At 36.3% G+C, this 17,170-nt stretch overlaps 1 protein-coding gene across 2 annotated transcripts in view; it reads right to left on the bottom strand.

The window, feature by feature from the left end:
- Positions 1-17,170, bottom strand: part of cemip (cell migration inducing hyaluronidase 1) — a 189,627-nt gene that overhangs the window by 41,492 nt on the left and 130,965 nt on the right. The window lies entirely within an intron of this gene.

Here is a 17,170-nt window from a genome sequence, read left to right as displayed (position 1 = left end):
AAGAAGCAATCATAAAATTGTCATTAGGAAAACATAAGAAATATTATTATAATATTATAGATAACAAAGTATTGGTTATTATTGTTCAACATTGTATTTGAGTTCTTAGCCAATTAAACTTGCCAATTAGTCAAAGGTCAGAAAAGTATTACACTTGACATTTCTGTCTCCCTCACTTATGAAGTAATGGCTATGCCGCTGACCTTACTGCAATGCATTCAGGGATTGTTTTCTACAAATTAGGTATAAAGGAGGCATCTCAGAAGACAGAAAAATCATGCTGCCTACCTTTATGAACAGCCTTTTGTGTTGTAAGTGCACCTAAGATGCCTCAAAACGCTTCCACTGTGTGACTCGCACACTTGATACAATCAAGCTCGTTTCGAACGCAGAGAGATATGCATTCAGACAAAAAACACGCACATTCTCTCAGCATGAAAGAAGCATCTCCATAGACAACTGAAGAGGATTAAATGAGTTTCCTCAGGGCTGGAAAACTGTCTAATGGCTTTTATAGCAGTCTTAAAGTGAGAAAGCGTCCTACATTTCCGCATCAGAGACAAACTGAGAGAGACGAGCATTCGCCATTAATCTCCTGTGAGAGCATCATTAGAGCTGTATCAGCAACACGCATCTTTGCGTTCGTCGTGATGAATACACCAGGCGCTTTGTTTTTATGACATCTTCCCTTGTTTGCCGTCGCCCACTTGCAACACAAACCTGCCTCTAATCGTGCAGGCAGTCAAGACAAATTACAACCCCGACAGATAATGAATGAGCGACCTCTGCTCTGCAGAGGCAGGGAGGTCTTAGTGCATACACACGCGTGTTTCAGAGCTCGAACACATGCGCATGCACACATTCAGGCCTTGATTTCTCAAGCAGACATGTATTCTCTGCCATTAAGGTCTGCTCTGCCGAGGCAGGGAGGTCTTAGTGAGTATACATGCGTGTTTCAGAGCGTGAACACATGTGCATCCACACATCTAGGCCTTGATTTCTCAAGCACGCATGTATTCTGTGCCATTAAGGTCTTAATTACAGACTCTATTGAAAAAATTACCACATTCACACACACCGAAAAGCCAAGGGTGCTGGCAGAAAGACCTACGTGAGCAGACTTTCAATGTGGAACGAGTTATGTCCATCCTTAATTAGTGTGTGTGTGTGTGTGTGCGTGATGAGTCACAGTGACATGCCCACAAGCTAAGCAGACCTTGACCTGTACTTTCAGCACCATCACATGGATATGGATATATAGAATAACAGATCGTTATCTTTAATTCAGTTATGGAACAAACTGTGTTCGAGGTGAGATGTTAATTCCCATAAGTGAGAAAGACCAGCTGAGAACAAAGACACTGCTTGCACATAATAAACATGCAATTAATACAAAAACAAATTTGCATTTCACACATTTTGAAGTTACCGCTATTGCACATACTTACAATTAGTTGTCTGAACAAAACACTAAGTAATTAACTTTGGCGTATGACTTGTTCTGAGCGTTCGTGATGCTTCAAATGAAGTGGTACTTTTTTAAGTAATTAGACTTCACCTGCAGGATGATATAAAAGGACAAAAAAAAAAAAAATCCCATCAACTGACATTGAAGAAGGAAGCTGAGCTATATCTATAGTAAATAATATCAAAAGCTTTTCTCACAATGAACAGAAATTACTCAAATCTTAAGGACAGACTGTCCATGTTGTCAATTTGCAAATAATGATACCATATCTGTTTGTGATGTCTATTTTGGTTATGTGATTAAATGTGACAAGTGACAGTAAAAATGTATACTACTGTTAAAATGTTTTGGGTTATTAAGAAAATAATGAATACTTTTATTCGGCAAGGCTGCATTCATTTGTCAAATGTGACACTAAAGATATTTATAATGTTACCAAAGATTTCTATTTGAAACAACTGTCATATCTGTTTGTGTCAGGCTGAAGTTGATGAGTCTCATGCTTGTCACATTAAGTCCACTGAAGGAGAGCTGGAGTTGCGAACCCAACTGCAGTTTATTCAGTTATAATTAATTAATATATATATATATATATATATATATATATATATATATATATATATATATATATATATATATATATATATATGAATAATACAAAAATAAACATGACTTGACAAGCATGAGACTGACTAAAAGTAGATTGACACAGCTTTCTATTTATCAAAAGAAAAAGAAAGAAAGAACAAAATCACAATTTTCACAAACGCAACACAACTCTTTTCAACATTGATAATAATAAGAAATGTTTAATTTATAATAAGAATAAATATTAGAATGATTTTTGAAGTATCATGTGACACTGAAGACTGTTGTAATGATGCTGAAAATTCAGCTGACATCACAGGAATAATTACATTTTGAAATATATTGAATTAGAATACAGCTAATTTAAATTCTAATAATATTAAACAATATCGCTGTTTTTACAGCATTCTTAATCAAATAATTGTTAAGCATAAGAAAATTATTTTAAAAACATAAAACCTCTTACTGACCCCAACCTTAGGCCGCAGCTATTTGCACTAAGTGCGAAAGCGATTGAAATAGCAACTAGATTCTATTTACACTAAGTAAATATAACATAGTAATTACATGTCATTTTTACTTTATTTTGACAGATGCATACTATTTACACCTCAGTATTGTTGTACATTAAAGGTCCCATGGCATGAAATATTTATTTTATGAGGTTTTTCAACATTAATATGAGTTCCCCTAGCCTGAATGTTGTCCCTAAGTCGCTAGAAATTTTGATCAGTATAAAACGAGTTCTGGCTGTCTTTCTCTGCCTTTGAGAAAATGAGAGCCTAGACGAGCTGATCTTGAATTCTCCTGTTATGACGTCATACCAGGAAAGGTTACCGCCCCTTCCTCTGCTTTGCCCGCCCAGAGAATTAGTAGAGAAAGGAGTCAGGTTATCAGTCGCGATGTCAGCTCAGGCTTTACCATACGGATTCAACAGCACCGCCACAAACAGTGAGTAACAGTGTTCATTAATGCCTGATCTGGGATCAGTGAGTTCTGATGTGTAGCTAATCATTCAAGTTCACACAGACTTTCTTTCTAAATCGTTTAAAACTGTCAGTCCTGCAGCTGGCCGTCTTGACGCATCAGTGAATCAAGCCAGTGACTAAAACCATCAACTTCACCTCTTTTCTGTTAGCAGCATGAAACAAATCTGTTATTAAAACTATTAAACTACAGAGAGCAATCAAAGAACACTCTTTATAATGTTCGGATTGGTCAATCACACGTTTGAATGACGCTGCTCATTGTGCTCAACAGAAGCTCTTACTGTATCATGTCGATGTCGATGTCGTGTTTGTTGTTAGCTGTGGTGAAAGCATTTTGTGAGAGAAATAACATTGCAAAGTTCACTCGTGTTTATTCAGAGCTCTCAGATACAAACAAAATAAACTCGCGCTCTCAAAAACTCGGTACAATAACACTTCCTCAGCAATCTTTCCCCAGCTCCGTTTCTCTCTGTCTTTCTCTCTCTCGACTGGCAGCGCTGCAGCTGCTCAAGCTCGCCTGACTAAACCACGCCCCCTCCGCACGTTATCTAATTTTAAATGCAAAAATGTCAGCCAATCACAGCAGTGGGTGTTTTCACTGAAGACTCACAGACACGCCTCTTGAAACAGAGCATTCTAAACAGAGGGCTAATATCAGTATAGAAAAAATGCCTTTTATTTCTCAATTATGACATTTTTTGATGTAAAAACCATACTAACAATATAAGTACACCCCAAGACACATTATAAAGCAATAAAACAACACATCCCATGGGACCTTTAACAGGATGCAATAATAACAGAGTGAAAATGATTATATTTAATAAAAGTATTAAAGGTCCCGTTCTTCGTGGCCCCATCTTTCAAACTTTAGTTAGTGTGTAATGTTGCTGTTAGAGCATAAATAATACCTGTAAAATTATAAAGCTCAAAGTTCAATGCCAAGCGAGATATTTTATTTAACAGAAGTTCGCTTTCAAAGCCTACAGTGAACGGCCGGTTTGGACTACAGCAGGAAGTGCAGGGATGTAATGACGTCACTAGAACCGTTTGTTGACTAACCCTCCGCCCACAAGAACATGCAAAAAAGAGGGTGTGGTCTTGTTGCTCTCCCACGTGGAGAAGAGCGCGCATTCAGCGTTTGCATCTCCCCGTTATGGTAAGAGGCGGGACCTTTCCGGACAAAGTGCGTTAAGCTGCTGTCCAATCACAACACGGGAAGTGCTGGCCCAATCAGAACTCGTTACGTATTTCTGAAGGAGGGACTTCATAGAACAAGGAAATCATCAGGCCGTTTTTAGGACAGAGAAAACAGTGGTATACGGATAAATCAATTGTGTGAAAAATACTGTTTTTTACACACAAAACATGAACTCATGTTATATTGCACACTGTAAACATAATCAAAGCTTCAAAAACACACGAAAAACGGGACCTTTAAATGGGTGCATCCTTAATGGGACAATAAAATTCCCCCCCATACATCTACCCCTAACCCTACCCAATAAACACTTTTATTATTATTATTATTATTATTAAACATTTCATTAGGCAATCTATGGCCCAACCAGGCAATGTTAGGCGGAGCTAGTGCAAATAGCACTTGCCAACAAGGCATGTTATTTGCCAAGGGTGTAAATAGACACTTTTTATAGACTGATCCTGATGTCTAAATATATGACTTAAAAGTAAAAATTAATTTGTTTTTGCTGTTCCGACTACAAACAACTAAATAGATTTGAGTTGGAAGTGCCTGAACATCAAACCAACAGCATATAATTGGGTTACACTTTATTTTAAGGTGACGTAGTTACATTGTAATTACTCAAATAAGTACTGAGTAATATGAATTAACTACATGCACTTACTAGTTACTTGTAATTATGCATAATTTATCTGTCATTACTGTCATTACAATAGTAAATAAATGTAGTAACGTAACTTCGTCACCTTAAAATAAAGTGTTACATATCAATGTATGCTATAAATAGCTAGATTCATTCATTTTCTTCAGAAATTAAATAACTAATTTGAGTTTTATATGTGATGTTTTTTTATGTATATACATATGCATTCATTCCCGTTGCTACAATGTGATTAGAAATATATCAAGTCGCAGGTTTGATTATGAAAGAATGCATGTAATGATAAAATGTACAGTCTGAATGCACTATACTGTAAGTCTATTCAATTCACATCTGTTCTATGAGTGCCTTTTCATCTGACAGATGTTTATCTAAATATGACTATTAAAATAGAAGATGCTTTCCAGATGACGCACAATTTTATGGATCTATAGACATCTCGAAGGGGAACTATTATTTAAATGAATGACGCAGTTGAAAACCTTACTGACATAAATAATTCACATTACACAGCCATGCACATCTCATTATGACTTGGCAAGGAAAAAAACAAATACCAGCATTTCCAAAAATGCAATGGTTTTGTAGAACTAGCTGTCATGGTGACAATGTGATAAAGACAATCGTTCAAGTGAATCAGCGCTGTTTACCTGCACAAACCCCCTTAGAGCAACAAGCAACTTGTGCAGGGACAGGAATAGACATTACTGGGGTTTAATAAACAACAGCTTTGTCTGGTAGCATGAGTCACACCGCTGAAGTCTTAAGGAACGAGAAAGGAGCTGACTTGGCTCTTAAAATAGAACCATCCTGTCTGCTGAACGGAGAGCTGTCACAAAAAATTATGGGGAGATTTGATGATGAAGAATCAACAATGGAACAGCTGGAAATGCTTTTAGTGATGTTGAAAGTTGTTTTGAAGAGAGACAGAGAGTGCGAGATGAAAAGACAGATGAGAGACTAACAGAGCTAGATTAAAAAAAAAAAAAAAGTGAGAAGTTTGGAAAACAACAACTAATCCTGACCAACAAATTGAGCCAGATGTTTTCCTGTACACACAAGCACGTCATCCAGAAATTGCACCTTGCCCTATTAGGGGACATGTTCTCTTGAGGGACAGTCATGGCTCGTTTCCACCCTGATCCGGCTTCATTTCCACCACCAACATAACCCTTTCTGATAGGCGTGGTGCAGCGATGTCATTCTCGCATGAAGAAGAAAGTGACACAGTAAACAACAACGGACGACATTCAGTTGATCTTGTTCTTGCCTCTTAGCATGTGGCTGTTGTCACAAGAAGACACTTTTTGAGCCAAGGCTGCACGCTGCAAGGAAAAACAGCCGAAAAAGCAAACGCAAGTGACGATTCTTTGTTAACCAATAAATGTTATGTAATGAGTCTAGCTCCAGCCTTTAGTACCGGACTGCTGTGCTAGGTACCCCCCCAAAAAAGCTGTACGGTACGGAATTAGGGAACCATTGACAACTTCTGACAATAAAAATGGCAAAAATTGCATACCATACCATACTGAACTGTACTGAACCTGTAACGAGCCATTATTTAGTACTTTTCCAATCAACTGGCTCTGTGTTCAAGCAGTAATGTACAATAAGCAACACAATAACTTGAATTTTAGTTTTCCTGAAAAATGTGAAACAATGATTGGGTAGTCTCGCGTTACCAGACTTTCAGACTGAAGGCAGAAGGTAGTAATGCCAGCAAACAGGAAGTACGAACATAGAACTGAAAACCTCAAACACAATTTATGACAACATACAATAACTTGATTTTTAGTTTTCCTGAAATATGTGAAACAATGATTGGGTAGTCTCGCGTTACCAGACTTTCAGACTGACGGCAGAAGGTATCGTAGCTTTCATTAGCCATGGACCGCCCAAGAGATGTTTGACTGACATGTAAAGGAACCAATCACAGTTTGTTTTGTTCCGCGTCATGTTTAGGGGTGTGAAAAATATAAAGTTGGCGTCCCTGCAATAGAGTGCCGAAGTTATGACGTCACTTTGTAGGCCAAAATGCGGAAGTGAGTTAGCATTTTAGCACTCCCAGTTCCCTCACTTTAAAGTCTATAGGTTTTTTGAATGGCTTTTTGCTAAATCACCTGAAATAAGGTCTGTGGTTAACAAAGCCTCTAAATAGTTTCACGTTTTGATCTATGACATGATCTATGAAATGTGATTTTTTTTTTGCTAAAAAGGGACTGTAAGTGGCGATGTGTCAATGATTTGCCTCAGACATGAGCGAGAGTGAGCTTCAGTGTATTTGCGCATCGCGCTCGGACTGCAGAGAATGTGCTCAATGTAAACAGACTTTTCTTTCGACCTGGTGTCTAATATGGTTAAAAAGAAAATATTTTAGCTTATAGGCAATAACTGCACTTTTGGTTTAGAATATTACTGTTAACCATTTTCTTTCCCTTTTAATGTTTGCTGCTGCATCCTTCACGTCTATGGCTTATTTTGATCTCCAACTACGGACCACGGATCAAACAGAAAATAAGCTCTGCGCTAACGCGCGTTAATACATTTTGTGCCGTTAAAATGAATTTTCGTTAACTTTGACAGCCCTAATACTATATATATATATATATATATATATATATATATATATATATATATATATATATATATATATATATATATATATATATATATGCCTATAAATCTATAATGCAACGAAATGTTTTATAAATGTATTTATTGATATATATATATATATATATATATATATATATATATATCAATAAATACATTTATAAAACATTTCGTTGCATTATAGATTTATAGGCAATATATATATATATATATTTATATATTTTTTTATTTTTTTTATTTAATTTTTTTGATATGCAAACGATGTGCAAGAAGGCCTAAAACATTGACCTTTGTTCTCAGACATTTGTAGCCTGACAAGCCAGACCCGCATCAAGATGTTTGGTCTGGAAACTCACCATAGACAGGGCTCAATCCGAGGGGCGGGATAAACGGTTGTCTTTCAAACTCCCTCTGCACGGATAGGATAGCGCTACCACCAACCAGAGCAACGAAGGTGAAACAGAGCTTGTTGATAGATTAAACATTCGCTGGTCCGGTCGGCAAAACTCCGAACACATCTTCCCTTTTTAAGAATGACTTCAGTACCGTTCTTTGTTGTTTTCTCAGAGAAAAGCTTAACTCCAAGTCTTCCAGAGTCGCAGTCAAAGCTGATTCGAAAGACCGCCGTTCACCAGTTTTTGTGTTTACTAGAAGCACGCAAACGCAACTCGGCCGTCGTCATTATGGCCCCGCCCACCAACTCTACACACGATGTGATTGGCCCCGCAAGAGTTAGGCGAATACAGCTCAGAAGGGTATTGAGAGTTGCTAGACGACACTCACGGGCAGATTAGATTTGCTGCCGCTAGGGTGTGTCTAGATTTCTAGGCTAAGACATTTGTTCAACTGTGTTTGATTGTAATGGAAATCTGCATGAATTAGTTAAAATCAGAACATAAAAACATACCTTTAAAAAGCCACATGCAATCTACTCTCGCAGAAAGAAAACATGATGGAGTTGACACGAGAAATAAAAAGACAGTGCGTGAAAAGAGGAGCTGTCTTGCTGTTACTTGACAGGACAATTACGCTGATGCCCCGCAACTTAATGCTTGGAAAGAGGAAAATGCTCTTAGGAAAATCTTCAACGAGAAACCTAAATGTTAAAGCAAAACTGCTTATTAAATATGAGTAATGCTTGGCAATGACACAGGAAGTAACCGAGCGTGCTAATTCCTGATGGAATTATGGATGCATGTGGTTGATTTGGAGACTGTGTTTAAAACAACATGCTCTTCATAACATACTGCATATGACCTTTTACAGAAGCACAGTATACAGGCGTATCCTATATATTTGGGTTTATATAATAAGCTATTTGCGGATTAAAGCTGCTGTGTAAGCAACTTTTTCTGGGGAATATCACAAATTAAAATGTCCCTATTATCAGACCAATATCACAATGGTGTCGTGAGAACTCACACCTGCCCTATAAGCTTTCTAAACAGCAAAAAAAGAATCTGAGCGCAACCTGAGCTGGTTAGCCTATGAGAAAATGTAAAGGATTTGCTGACATGTTTTGAAAAGAACGCTCTGGAATGTTTTGGAAAAATACTGAAGCAAAGCGGAGGTGGAGGTAGTTGCCACAAATGCTACATTCCATTCGAAGTCTGTGGAATATTATTTGGAATACATTTCATATTCCAGCAATAAAGATGTTCCATTGCTCAAAACTTATATAAAGAAATAAAGTGGAATACTAGCATTTGCTTTAGAGGTGTTTGGATATCAACAATCTCCTAGGGCCGTATTACAAAAACATTCTTACTTTTTCTATTCATTTTCTATTCATAACTGAATCTTTTTAGTAACCATGGTGATTCCAGTTATAAGGTTAGTTAAAATGTTTTATTATTTTTTTGCTCACCTTCAATTTGTTCCAAACCTGTATGTGTTTCTTTCTTCTGTTGAACACAAAAGAAGATATTTTAAAGAATGTTGGTAACCAGACAGTTGATGAGCCGCATTGACTTCCATAGTATTTTTTCAGACTATGAAAGTCAAAGACTACCATCAACTTGTCTGGTTACCAATTCTTTAAAATATCTTCTTTTGTGTTCAACAGAAAAAAGAAACACATACAGGTTTTGGACGACATGAGGGTGAGTAATTAATGACAGAATTGACATTTTTGGGTGAACTATCTCTTTAAGATCTCATTTTAAATATTAAACTTCTCAGATATTCTCATGCCCATTCACACAAACGCTGACAAAGTCAGAAATGGCTAAACACTAAGCTTTTAATGGTCTTAACCTCAAATTATTGGTCAGGAAATTAGAATTTTTTTTGCAAATGCACTACTTTAAAGGCCACTGCTGTCTCAGAAAAACATCAAAGACAGAATGAAGTCTTTCTAGCTGCTGGTTGCTTCACTGTGAAAAGTCGATTAATATTTTGTAGAATTGGAAAATATTGCAGAATGGCTTGCTTCCCACAAATGAAAAGTTGTTATGTAAAGACTGATGATCCGATGTTATTTTTCAACAATGCTCCTGCCTAAATTGCAAAGACAACCTAGAAGTGGCTCAAGTTTTGGCCTGGTCAGAGTCCAGGTTTAAACCCTATAGTGAATATTTGGCCTCACATGAAACTCAAACAAACTGGGAGACATTTTTCAACTACTCATGAACTGTCTGAAGCCATTAACATTGAGGGGAACAACACTGACTCTTCTTCCAGTAAAAAGGAGTCTGAAAGTCAGGCTATTCTGTGCTAAGTTACTTTATCTTAATGCTGATTTGTGCATTTCTTGCTGATGTTCAGGGGTCCATTCTTCGTACCTCGCTAATACATCTGAGATGATTTGACAGATCTCAGATTTTTTAAACATGATAACTGATCTCTGGTTGATTTGGGTCTTCAAACGAATTTGTGTATTGGATTAAAAGATCTGGATTAAGTTATCTGAGACTAGAGGGCAGATACATTCGATACTCGAAACCACGATCAGCAATGCAGCGATTGGCTGGCGTCAAGACAACGTAATGACATCATACAATTAAAAAAGCCACCTGGCAGACGAATTAAAAAAAAGAAAAAGCAAGAATTTCTGGACCAACACGGTCTCACTCCCAACTCGTCAACATATTGACGCTTGGTCAGGACCCCTCTGCGTCCCTTTTTAACACACGGAGTACCCCTTTAGCATCATTTTTCGACAAGCAGGGTACTTTATTCATTTCAATGAGAAAACTTTAGCATCATACACAGACGCATTGGGCATATCATCATAATGAAATTGTATATATTGGGTTATGATTTTGCATTATGACATGTTGGAGCATATTTTTATTTACATTTATTTTTATTTACGCTAGTTAGACACGTGTTAACATGTAACCCAACCCCATCCCATCCCTAAACCTACCAATTTGTGTATTATATGATATAAAACACGATATAGACACAATTTATTCAAAAAGTACAAATATTCCAAGTGTCCCGGAGACAAACGATTGATTTGTGTGAAAGAAATCCCCAAAAGCGATTAGCGCCTCCATCCGACGAAAATCAAGCACACATCAAATTTTAAAAATTGCCGCCTGAAGAAACGTTACGTCAGATTTCATAGTGAAATTCCATTGGTTCTCGTATGTCTCTTGACCAATTGCGTCATGCTAATGTGTCGTGTGTATCATTTGAATGAGATATGAGTGAGTGCATTCACGGTGCAGCGGGATCATCATTTCAGCGATTAAAACATTAAGATCAACTCTGTTCTTTACATAAAGACACCGTATGACTTCAATAGGCGTGGAATGCAACACGAGTTAATACTTTTATACTGTTTTGGTCAGTTTTTGCAATAAATACCTGTGACTTGTACTTTTATTTGCCTGTTTTGTGTTTTATATTGTTGAGAAGTGGGTAGATTTAGGGTAGGAGTTGGGTTTGTTGCTCCAAAATATAAAAGTAGCCTATAAATATTCATAAAATCATGTCTACTTTTACAAATGCAAAGAATGAAATGCGTCTTGATCTGACGCATTACGCAAACAATTAAAATTAATCGTCAATATGTTGATGAGTTGGGAGTGAGACCGCGCTGTCTGGACCTTTATGAGGAAACATCCAAACGACCAAACCAACATAAAAGTTATAATAGATAAACGATAAATGTGATTACCAATTATTTATATTCATGATTATATAGTATTTGTACACCCTTTACATTTTAATTTCAATGTTGTAATTAGCATTTCATTTAATTATTAAGTCAATTTGGAGAAGATTTTTTTACATGACAGCATTAATTATATTTCTAAATGGTCAAGATCCATTTATCTGCTTAACCTGCGCTGCATCAAGCCACTCCCATAATATCCGTCATCAGTCAAATTAATGCACGGTTCAGAATAGCTCAACAACATGGATATAAACCTCCAATACTATTACAAACGATTGTACACCTTTTACACAACATTATAATATTATTTTCAAATACATTTTTATATTTTTATTTAAAATTATCATCTCCCCTGTTTCAGTAATTAACTCTTAAAGCAGAGTTCATTAACTCTCATAATAAAGTTGCAGTGGCTGGGACAGATTTTAAGTATCACCTCACAACTTACATCTGCAAACTTTAATCTGTTAACATGAAATAATCTTACGGAACTGTTGCTATAACAGCAAGTCCAGTATGATCATCGAAGAACCAAACAATCTGAGATCATGCCAGATCGTCAGCAATCAAATCCGTTCTTTTTTTTGCCCATGAGTGTACGTTACTTCTCAGACATTCCACGTCCCGACAAAAGGAGTGCCGACTAACGGCAACAAATGCATACAGGGGTAACACACTTTTCATACAAAACCCAACTAAGTGTCTGTTTCTGTCTGCCGGTGCAGTGTGAATTGGCCTTGAGACTTAAGATGGCACAGTTCTGTAATATGGCCTCTGGCAACCAAACTGCAAGGATCAACAACGCTATACAGGCCTAACATTTGTTATGCAGGTGGAATTTTATGAGCAGAAAAGCTTTGGAAATGCTTTACTGTGCCTGTAACAGATTTTCTTTTCATGCAATGTCAGAAAATTTACGCACTGATGCATTTCATTTTTTTAAAGACCATTTTTAAATGTTAAAATGCATCCAAAAATGGACTCTTTCCAAGTTTAAATGAGTAAATGAGTCCATCGGAAGTTATCGAAATGGCTAACTTCAGCTTTAAATGATTACAGAAAATGTAGAAACTTCTCACACTTTGTCGAAACATCTGTAATGATTTTCAGTGCAAAGCATCACAAGTGAATCTTGATTCTATCTGGTTTAATTTTACGTCTGGCACGTAATCAGTAAAAATCACTGAAAAAATGTGTTGTTTGAGGTAGAGATGAGGACGGGAGTGATGGGCTCTGTCAGCAGATCTGAGTCATTGCACAAATAATAAGGGCAAATTGTATAAAGAATGCCAAAGTACATTGCGTCCTTTCTCTGTGCAGAACAGTTGTGCCTGCGCGTGTTTAGCATGAGCAGGTAATGGAAGGCTGCTCACACCATGACGCCTTCAGAGAGAGCAATTATCGCTGAGATTTGGAAGTTGACTGCAGACGTGCTTGATTTGAACAATTATTCTACTGAAATCCGATTTTGCACGATTATATAATTTAAAATTAATTAAAATCCTACTGCTTGTGGCACTGCAATACAATGCAAAAATTATAACAATAAATTATATTAAAAAAATATTCTATTTTCTCAGACAATTCATATAATTTTGCTTTTCAAATAAAGGTATTTTTAACTTTAAAACTAATATGATTCTTTATTAAATTAAGAAAAGTATGTGTTGTTAGTGTGGCTATCGTAAAAGGGAAGTAAACCCCATTCAAAAACACACAAGACTGAAGTGACCGGCTGAAAAAGTGAAAGAATGTTTTAAAACTTAAACTAAATCCAATAATCTTTACAAGAGCTCAAAGATAGCACCATTTGTACCCACAGTGGAAACATTTGAGAAATGTTTATTATGAATATATTTAATCCAAAATATTAATATAAATATTGTTCACTCTTAAGTTAATTCAAGATTGATTCACTTAGAAGGCAGCTGCAACGCTGTTAAGACCACTGTCTAAAATGAAGCAAATATAGCCACATAACTATGCTTTATATAAATCCCCTATGAAATTCATACCTGCCTTAATTCAACCCAACAGCTGCATCAGCAAATATCTTTATGTGCATGGAATGCACTCTTTCAGATTTAAATAAGTCACTCTTTATCCAGGGATATGCCAATTGCAAATATCAAACTGAAAACTGTGAGTTTAAGGCGATTTGTAGAGCATCTAGTCTAAGTTTATCCACTATTGGTAGGTGGGCTCAAATCTCTAGAAACCTCACATTGAGCAAAGTGTACCATGGTTATCAAAACAATGGATTTAGTGTGATACATATTCTGAAAGCATACGTACATATATGGATGTAAGATTTATGATAGGCCTAGTAAACAGATTGGCTGTCAGAAACCAAAGGCGTGTTCTTGAAGACAGTTTCAGTGCACCATAACATCCTGTCAAGAGAGCTTTAGATTTAACTAATCAAATAATTCATGACTATAATGCCTATTTTTTTAAAGAAATTTGAATCACAAGGACATTTAATGAAACAATGGATTGCTGGAAAGTTCCGTCAATGACAGGGAAGCGTTGTGACAGAAATAGTAAATACTTAATTCCAACCAACTACCAAATCACACACACACACACACACATGTATAATCACAAGGATTATGACTGGAATACTTCAGTGTTCAGTGCATTTAATAGGCATGAAAAACATGCATGTTGTACTTCAGTGGTTGAAGCCGTCAAATAACCTAAAAACATGCTTCTTACGGACTTAATTAAAATATATTACTTATGACATCCTGAATAAAAGCTACAACAATAAAAGTCATTGTTTATTTTATTTTATAAAACCACTTTTCACTCACTGGACCGGAGGGCAGGATTTTCCGCCAGAGTTTCAAAAAAGCCATTGTTTCAAACCAGAAAATAGTGCCTTAATACCTGCGGTGAGCAAGTCAGGGGATAATCATCCTAGATGTGAGATTTGATGAGAAAGAAACCTTAGGAGGAACCAAGACTCTGCTTCGGAAACAAAAGAGTCTCTCCTCTTAAAAACCAGTGAGGTTCTGCTTCAATGAAAGACTGAAGGGAGGCTTGCTAGCCCATATCTTTACCACAATAAACCTGAACTAAAAACGAAAATCAAAGTCAATATTGTGCTGGGAACTACTTAATCTTCCATTTATAGTTTTTTTTGGGGGGAAATGCTGTCAAAAAAGCACCCAATTGATTTCTGCTCAGGCCACTGAGCTGCAAAGTCATATTATTTGGTATTATTTCTCAACTGGTTTTAAAAACCCTAACTAAACACAGTAACACAACAAAAATTTGTTTAGCCTATAAAAAAAATATTCTTCCTTTCCAGTCCAATAAATATCACTTTGTTTGCCATTCTAAGGTCTAAGTTTAAAAGGCCACAAAGCCAAAGTTGTCACAAAGAAAAAGGATGCCAGTGTAACTTCGAAAAGTTCTTAGGAGAAAAAAATCTAAAGAATGTGATAGAGATTGGTATCATTTTGGCTCTTCCTATGAGAACTGTGATACTGAATGTAGTAAAATGGACAAAAATGGCAAAAAGCCCAGAAACATCTAAGATCAGACCATCCTACCAAATTGAGAAACTGAACAAGAGGAGCAATTGTTAAAGAAATGAAGAAGAAAGCAGCTACAACCCTGACAGAACTGCAGAGCTTATTGAATGAAATGAGAGAAACTATCCGACATCACCAAACGTTCCAACACTTCAAAACAGATTCTCTTTAAGTGCGGCTAGAAAGAAGTGACTTCTGGGAGAGGCTAACATTAAGTCAAACCTGAAGTTCGCTACAAGACATCTCAAAACCGGCAATCATTTGCAGCCTGATGACACTAACACTGAGCATTCTGGTCTGAAAGTGAAGTACTATATTTAGTGAAAAACCAAACCACCCACACAACACCATTCTGAACCAATGAGCATGATGGTCAGCAAGCAGAGAAATCTGTTCAGAGCAAAATCATCCTCCAAAAGCACAATGACCCCAAGCACAGCAAAACCTATGGCTCGGCTTCAAAACATAGTGTCGCCTCGCTGTTTCCTGCCTACATTTACAAGCTAATGCTTTGAAAACTAAAAAAAACAAACACTGTACTTATTTTCAAAAAATATTTTCAACAAGGATGCATTCAATTAATCAGAAGTGACAGTAAATATCTATATTTAAATATCATTGCGATAACATTGCACAATATTATTGTCAAACTATATTTTTCATCAAATAAATTCTGGTTAAGAATAATACATTTCATTTATAAAAACATTTTTTAAACAACTAAATAAAAAAAAGATTGATAATGAATTATTTATATTTGAATCTGCATTTAAATGATTGTGCACACAAGTGTTTTTATATGCTAAATATTAAAAGAAAAGTTCACAGAAAATCTTAGCAAATAATATTTCTCCACACAAAATCCATACTAACATGCATAAAGTCTATAAATCAATCAGCATTTTTCCGCAAGTGCTGTTGATTGAGCATCACTTACTATATTAAACCAGGAATATTCCTTTAAACACATCATTATTTAATACTAGTCTTTTTTTTATCACAATGCACAAATGTCTCCACAAAGGATGCATATAGTTCTGCCATAAAAATCTGACTTAGGAAGGTACCTCAGTCTAAAGATGGTAACTGTCTATATTGGAAGCATGCCTATAATGCATTAAAATGCTGTCAATGTAGGCAGCTCAAGAGGTTTTGAAACAGAGCCTATTAAATAGCTTGAGAAAAGGTTAGTATTCTGGAAAGGCCCAGCTAGACTTCACAAGCTTCAATCCAATTGAATTTGTGGTATGACTTGCTGAAATTGCAGTCCAGTGATGCGCTACATCTAATTTTGAGAAAATTATTTTAGCATTAAAATCACGAGGTGTAACGGGAAAAAATTCAATGGAGGGAGAGCTTTCCGAAGGCTCTGAATGTCAACCACCACATCATTGTTGGGTAAAATACCTGATATAATTAAACCAAAAGAAGATGAACACAGATCAACTATAAACATCAGAATGAAGAGTTCTCACGCACACTTCAGCCTCAAAGTTTTTCAGAACAGATCTAAAGTCATCTTCACTTTTGAGTGCGATGTGCTTTCCTGAATCTGATGTAAGGCATTCCAAACTCCCCGGAGGACAGGGATAAAGGGATTTTTACAAGGAGTTTTTTTTTAAATTCAAACTCTTTGTGCCTATGAGGAAGCGTTTTTTCCTAACTGCTGAAGCTCAACATCTCCTCTGATGCAAAATTTCATCTAATTCTTCCAATCACACAGTCTTGGTAAATTGCCATGATGAAATCCTGTTGACAGCACTGAAGTGTCACAAACAAAGACGGCAATCAGCTAGCTGTAATTTCAGCTACACTTTATATCCAAATGGCCCCGTTTCTGTGTTTTTATGTAAATGATGAGTAAAACTAAACAACAGTGTGCATAATTATTTTGTGTAGGTACTTCTAATTATTTGCATTGCTTGCTAATGCAAAGTTCACAACCCATTGGTCCACTGACCAATCAGAGCACATTG

The sequence above is a fragment of the Pseudorasbora parva genome, chromosome 1, assembly GCF_024679245.1.
Source record: "Pseudorasbora parva isolate DD20220531a chromosome 1, ASM2467924v1, whole genome shotgun sequence".
Taxonomy (NCBI): domain Eukaryota; kingdom Metazoa; phylum Chordata; class Actinopteri; order Cypriniformes; family Gobionidae; genus Pseudorasbora; species Pseudorasbora parva.
The sequence above is the reverse complement of the archived record's forward strand: the minus strand, read 5'-3'. Positions and strand labels throughout refer to the sequence as shown.